Below are 7735 nucleotides of genomic sequence, written 5' to 3'. Positions count from 1 at the left end.
GACTGTACAGGTGAGCATTTTCTGTTAAATATATACAGCATACAGTATATAACCATCCAAAATCTGGCATTTTTGAAAATCAGGCACTCCTCAGGTCCAGAGGTTGCCAGATTTTTGAATGTCAACCTGTACTCATACATAACAAGGTAAGTAAATAATAGCACATGAATGTTCAAGCTAATCACATTCAGGCAAGGTATAACTTGGAATGAATGCAAAGATGACATGATCAGGGACCTCACGTATAAATGGTGCTGTGAGCGCTGAAGTCGAAAACGGAAGAACTTAAACCCAATTAAAGTAAAAATTTATTTCTTTATTCTTAATTCTTGGTGAGTAGAGAGAATGTGAGACTGCCTCTTTCCAACTCAGTCGACTGATTTGGGTTTTAGCAGAATCCCTAAGGTAAAAAATTTCTCTCTTTTATATCCTAGAAAAGGAAAAAAAAACCCTAGCAGTTCATTCTGAGGTTATACATAAATCTTAATTTATAACATACTGGAATGTCCTAAAACATGAAATAAACAGCCATTTGCATTCCTAAGGAATACACCCTTGTATTTGTACCCACTTAGAATCAATTTAAACATTCTTATAGTCCATAAAGATCTTACATTCTTCAGGGGTCTTCTGATAGTAGCAGAGGTCAGCCTTTCCTCATAAAGGAATGCAAGTTAATGGTTTAAGTTTTTTCTTTCTCAGTTCCCCCCTTTTGCACAAAAATATGTGCACATGTGAATGATCAGACCCAATCATCTGGAATAATATCATCATATTCAGAAGAGGGAGAAAGTTCCAAAGCAAAGGGTTGTAATCAGGGTTTTGGGAATTGTCAGCATGAAGAAAATAGGCTTTTGTGAGAGAGGTGTCAATAAGCCTCTGAAGAAGGCCACGAATACAGGGGATGAGGCAGCAACCACAAATAACCATGATTGCAAGGGAAATGAGGACAGTGGTGAAAATAGTTTTACACCATTCGGCCCAAATTCCGAACCACCGTTCAAATAGTTCATCAAGGGGATTGGAGATACCAGAATTTTCTGCAAGTTCTACAGAAAGGGCAGTAAGACCAGCAAGTGCACGAGATACTGAGCCATCAGGAGCAGTGTTATTAGGGATGAAGGTACAGCAATTGTCCCCAAACATGGCACATACACCGCCTTTCTCAGCTAAAAGCATATCAAGTGCTATCCGGTTTTGCCAGGTCATGAGAGAAGTTTTGTCTAGTTGTTCATGGATGCCCTCGATGGCTTCACGAGTAAAATTTAGAAATCGCTGTTGATTGTAATAAAGATAATTTATCCAATCTACATTTTTATTTATTGTTGACCACCAGAATATAATTGATTCAAATCCAGCAGCCACTTGATCACGTGCTTTGCATTGCTTTGGAACTCCTCTGGGGACTCCGATACCATCTATATATACATTAGAATCAAACATTTCAAGGGTAGAACGACGTTTCGGATTTACCTGGGCGATCTGACTCAGAAGAGTGCAGAGGTAAGAGGTAGAAAGGCATAAGTAATTGGATTAGGGCGCAACGGCCACTCCAGTCAGGGGGAAGGATTGAGAGTAACATGTTCTTTTTACACATCCACCATATATCGGCACGTGGGGAATTATGGGAGGAAAACCAGGAATGAGAAAGATTTTCATGAGTGCTTGAGCCGAGGGATACATTATAGGTCTGATGACACCATTCAGGTGGTAGTTTACCAACGAAGTTCAAGGAATCAGGGCCGTTTCGCGAAAAACAAGTATAATTGGCCATGTATGAATGGTACATTGGCGGGTCATAGGGTCAAAAGGAGGGAATAGATGGTGTAGAGATGTACATAAGGGGTCTTTAGGGGGAGTCGGGGAGGAAAATAGCTGCAACACACAACAGAGACCTGCAGGGTGCAATAGGTCTGTTAAGGGGAAAGGGGTAGTGGCCAGATGTGGTCGGGCCATAGCACAGGCATAACAATTTGATTGGTTCACCTGTTTAGCAGAGTAAATTACCCACTGAAGCCATCGGTTCTGGTCCCCATATCCAGTCTCAACTGCGAAAGTAGAGGACAAGGAGGTAATATTTAAATACTGCACAGGGTGCGATGGAGAGTCATCAGGGAGGACAGTGGTAGGGAAGGTTAAAGAGGTAGGGGTGACAGAATCGGGTGTTTGTGCTGTGACTCGAATAACGAATTTCCCAAGAGGATCTTTTCCAGAGACATCTGCCCCTAATATGTAAATACCCCCATCATAAGGTGACGGATCTTTTAAAGTGATAATTAACGGATTACAATTATCATGTAAACATGTTCTGCTAGTATGTCCCTTAATGATAGAGAACCTTGTCTTGAGATCATGTTGCTGAGCCTTCCAGGACTGATAACCCCAGTCATAGGTACCTGTATTGGCAAATACCCACTGCCATTTTTCACAATTACTGCCATAATGAGTGGAGTCAGTAGTCACACACACATATTTTTCAGCCATAGTCCATTGTTCATGGCTGCCGGTTCCACAAGGAGCAACAGTACAAAAGTCAATCTGGAGTGAGGCAGTCTTCCTTACTTGGAAAGTTAGTGTGGGAAGGTCCCCATAAGTTCGCTGTCCCATGTTCAAGGGGACAAAAGAAGTTATTAATAATAGAACTAAGAATGCCATTCTTTGCAATGTGAGACGTGGATCCAGGCAGGAAGTCCTTCGACTTTAACAGCGTGAGATGTAGATAATAGCACCTGGAATGGTCCCCTCCAGCGAGGTTGATGCCAATGTTTCCTTGGGTGTCTCTGACCAGTATCCAGGTTCCAAGGGGATCTTGAACTCCGTTGGTGGGGACCGTCCGCCAAGCCTTGTTAACTTGTTCGTGGACTTCCTTCAGGGAGGCTCGGAGACCTGCAAGACTAGAGAGAAGATCATTGTCCACAGTATGCAGAGTAACATTTCTGATAACCATGCCAACGGGCATGGGCGTCCAGTTAAAATTTCAAATGGTGATTGTCCCAACTGCCGATGTGTTCTTCCTCTCAACCCCATCAAGGCCAGGAGTAGAGCATCTGGCCAGGTTAAGTTTGTCTGCTCACAGATTTTTGCCAATTTTGATTTTAGGGTACCATTGCACCTTTCTACAATACCTCCACTTTGAGGATGGTATTTGCAGTAATGATGCACATTTATCTGGAGCCAAGTAGTCAGCTCATTTATTACAGAATTCACAAAGTGGGTTCCGTTATCGGTATGCAGTTTCTGTGATATTCCCCATCTTGGAATGATTTCTTTTATTAAAGCTTTAGCCACAGTTTTTGCATCTGCATGTTTAGAGAGAAAACTTCCACCCATCGGGAGAACACATCGACAATTACCAAGCAATAACGGTAGCCTTTAGACGGGGTTAACTCAATGAAATCCATTTGGAGGTGTTCAAAGGGACCCACTGGGTTAGGAGTGACGGCGGGCTTACCGAGTACCTTTACCTACATTAAACCTTTGGCATAGTGCGATCGTCAGCAGAATTGTTCAGCATATGTAGAGAACCTGTGGTTTCCCAATACTGCTCGACATCCTGAGTCATAGCGTCTTTTCCTGCATGATCCAGGCCGTGTGAGAATTTGCCATTCCTGGAAAAGAAGCCTTTGGGAGGAAAGGTTTGTTAGTTTGCTTCAAGTAAGTGGTCTTCCTTGACCACTGCATAACTGGTGGAGAGTGTTCTGTCGTCCAATCCCAAGGAACAGCCATCCTCATAAAGAATTTCTCCTGTTTCTAGTAGAGTTTCCTGGAGGTCCGGACTAGGTTTTAGGACCTTTGTTATCTCATCCTGGCACTTATTTGGTTCCCCCTCTCCCTCAGTGGGAAGTAAGGTAGCTGGATTTAGAGTTGAGCATCTTGCAATAGTGACATTTGACAGGGTACAGAGCACATTTTAATAGTGTATTGCCCTTACAGTAGTGAGGTAGTTCACCATGTTTCCCTCACTTGTTCATGCACTCTCTGTAAGGCACTACAAAACCTGCAAGCCTTTTCCTACATTAAATCTTTGCCATAATGTAGACCTCTTACAGAACTGATCAGCAAAGTTAGAAAAACCCTGGCGTGACAGTATTGTTGCACCTGTGCCATCATTGTGTCTTCTGGAAGGGTGGGCCAAACCATGCAGCCTTTGCAATTCCTAGAAAGAAAGCTTTTGGGAAAAAAGGATGTTTAGTTAATGGATGGATCTAAATTCCTTTCAGAGCTTTATCTGATCCCTGTTTCTGCAACGTCTTTATCTCCTTTTCCGTTGCTACAGTTCGTAGAGATAGTACTGCATCCTTGTGTGACTCTTGTTCCTCCTTCTGTAATAGAAATAAAGAAGTTAGTGGTGAAGTAGGATCCTGGGCGGCTTTCTTTGCCCACATGCTGCTTGCGCATTTCCCTCACTTACTGGATTCGTCTTCCCTGTGTGAGCTTGACACTTCACTACCGCAAGCGCACCTGTCAAATGAGATGTTTTTTGTCTGTACTAAGATGGAATGTACAGCATGTGGTACCTTAACAGTTAATAAACTCATGAGAACAACATCTGAGCATGCTAATATGGCCTCTGTTATTGCAGCAGCTGCTTTCAAACAGGCCGGGATTGTAGCGGCCACTGGATCCAGTTTTATTTGTTAATTATTTTTTTTTTTTAGAATTGTATGTGACCGGTCATTGTCTATTTCCTTGTTGTTGAGTTAATACTGCAGTCATACACCCCCCTTTCTCGTCCACAAACAGAGTGAAAAGACGAGACCACCGTAGTCCAGAACTCTTAACAGGCGCAGACATCAAAATTTAGTTTATATCAGTTAAAGCCTTCTCAGCCTGCTCCATTCATGAAATTTTATCAGTCAAAACTAAATTAGAAAAGGTCGCTAATTCTTGGAGTGGCTGTGCTTTTCAGCAAAAAAAAATCTTTTTTTAACCCATTGCCAGCAATATCAATATCATAACATTCCAAGAACAGACAGAACTTGCCGTCTTGCAAACTGTGCACATTCCCCTGAAGTCAAATCATGACTCAGGTATTTCATTTTCTTTCAACCCGTTGCAACTTTTTCCGGAACACTTTGTGCCCGATTTCCGCTAGAAAGACCAACAAAGCCTTTGTGTCTTCTTCGCATTATTCCTGAGCCTCAGAACATAAAAGCAACTCATCTACATATTACACCAGGACACCACCCCCCTTTGGCCAATAACCTTTCAACTTTTTATCTTTTCTAGTTCTTGTCCATACACACACGAACACGCGCACACACGCACGCACACACACTCACATGCACGCATACAGAGCCTCTGTATATCCCTGCGGCATCACAGCTCAGGTCCAATGCTTCCCTTTAAAAGTGAATGTGAACCAGAACTGAGACTCAGGGTGTACAGTAATTGAAAAGAAAGCATTCACAAGATCAGTAACAGAAAACCACATAGCAGTGGCCGGGACAGTACAGAGAATAGTGGAAGGTTTCAAGACTATAGGAGTCCTAGGGTGTATAGCAGCATTGACTCCACAGAGGTCCTGAATGAATCGTCATGAATCCTCTGCTTTCTAACTGGAAGAATAGGAAAGTATTGGATCGGAATAATAGCACCCCGCTTAACTAAATCAGCATAAACAATTGTAATACCGGTCTCAGCCTCAAACGAAATAAGAAATTGTGCAAAATGTAAACAGAAGGATGACTTTGGGAAAATGACCAAGGGTTCAACATGAGCTATTCAGACAAAATATTATTTCCCTTGTACCCAGAGAGATGAGTGGAGCAAATCTAACTAAAAATTTTAAGGGTAAACAGCATGGGTTTAGGTGGAGAAGTGAAAGATAAATGACAGAACGGATCGGGTTACAGGTACAACTAGTTCTACTGCTATTTTCTTAACAGATCTATCTGGGTGAACTAAATGTTAGGTTCCACATACTCCCAATCCTCCCCTTCTGGACATGCTATTACCAATTGTCTCACATTATGCCACTGAAAACGAGAGGATTTAGCAATGAGGATATGTGGTAAAACCACTCCAGAAGAAAAGCAATTGTTGTAAAAAGAGAAATACTGCTCCAGCCAGTTTTGCTGAGATATAACAGTTCGTTAGGCAAATAGTCTTTTTTTTCTGAAAACAGCAGCTGAAAAGTCAAAGTCAAACTTCATCATAATACAGTCCAAAAATCATGCAATACAGTAAAATGATTTTGAATACTGTAATCCAAGAGGAACCCAGGACAGCAGAGATTTTTTGCTGTTTTTGAGTCAAACATGAACAATCAAGGCAGCATACAAGCATGTAATGGTGGTGGTCAGTGCAAGGGCAGTGTGCTGTTCTGATGCAACCTTCACTCTCTTATTTGTAACTGAAATGCAAAGGCACAGGCGGACCATCAAGTCTTGTCAAAGTTCACTGGGCATTAGAGGGCTGATATATTTTGCTTTTATTTGTGCTCGTAACTGTCCACTGAACACTGAACTGGCCACTATCAACCCGCTGTCGTCCCAGAGTCTCTGTCTCTTGCACTCTCACATCATTTCTGCCTGAAATGAGCTTTCCTTCTAAGGACCTGAATCCATTCTGCAGTATTTGGCTTATATATGTCATCTAATTGTTTCTTCATTGTCATGAACTGGTTCAGCAATTCCTGCACCACCTCTTTTAATTCTTGCAGGTCCCAGTTTCTTTGCACCATGAAGGTGGGACAGTTTTAATCTGAGTCAGGCTGTTGTACATTATATTGCGGAAAGGGCACTTGTATTAATGGTGCTTGAAATTCCATCCTTTCATATTCATGTTTTTTGATCCTGAGGGGGGTCAGAATCGGGGCTTATTAGGTATCCCTTTCCCCGTCTTCATCCTCTCTGGCTGAAACTGTTCATTTTTAAAAATCATCGGACCATCTTCTTCCTCTCCCTCATTAATTCCTCAAGCTGCCCAAGGGGTGGTGATGGACTATTGTCCTCAAAGGAGTGGACACGCATGCTGACGCTAAATCAAGGTATAATCTCTTCTTCTTTTTATTTATATTATATTTACTTATTCTTCCTTCTTTCATCCGGACTTTTGGGACAGTTCTTGCATTATCAAGGACAACTTTTCTCTTTCTACAATAAGTTTAATTTGGCTTTGCAGTCCCTCATTGCACTTCTGCATCGCTTTCAGGGCTCTTTCTTTAAATTTTCAATTCCATCTATTAAAACATTTCCATTTTCTCGACTAGAGCACCCTCGTGCTTTTCTATATACAATACCTAACTTCCTGTAGTTCACTCATATCACCAGAGCCTTCTACCACCTGCCCCTGCTCTGTTCTAACCCTGTTTTCTGTTCTATGTAGTGCCTTGGAGAGCCGCTTTTTTTTCCCCTTGGTATGTTTTCCGAAAACAATAATCCGAACAGAGGCTCCTCATTCACACCCTGTTTTTTCAATCTTTCTTTAGCGAATTCCCGACCGGGAGGTACTTTCCCTTTTTATTAAATTTCCACCTCTCCCTTCTAATTATAAGTCTCCTTAAGACTCCGTCTCATTCCAAGAGGCGCTCTAATCGTTACGTCCCAGTACCTCTCCCGGACGGTAAAGCAATTGTACTCAGCGGTCATCGATCTTATTCCTGTCTGCAATTCGCACCTTCACTCGGGTTCTCCAACACGAAGGAAACTGTTCAGGTGCCAAATAAACAGTGGAAGTAACACCCGAGGAAGACAGGAATAGTTCAATCAATTAGTCTTTATTCAGTCACAGA

The 7735-nt window shown here is 42.1% G+C and overlaps 1 pseudogene; it reads right to left on the bottom strand.

The window, feature by feature from the left end:
- Positions 1-867: 867 nt before the first annotated feature.
- Positions 868-1774, bottom strand: LOC120519810 (annotated as a pseudogene).
- Between the last annotated feature and the right edge of the window lie 5961 nt (positions 1775-7735).

The sequence above is a fragment of the Polypterus senegalus genome, unplaced genomic scaffold (genome assembly GCF_016835505.1).
Source record: "Polypterus senegalus isolate Bchr_013 unplaced genomic scaffold, ASM1683550v1 scaffold_3284, whole genome shotgun sequence".
Taxonomy (NCBI): Eukaryota; Metazoa; Chordata; class Cladistia; order Polypteriformes; family Polypteridae; genus Polypterus; species Polypterus senegalus.
This window is presented reverse-complemented; position numbering and strand designations above follow the sequence as displayed.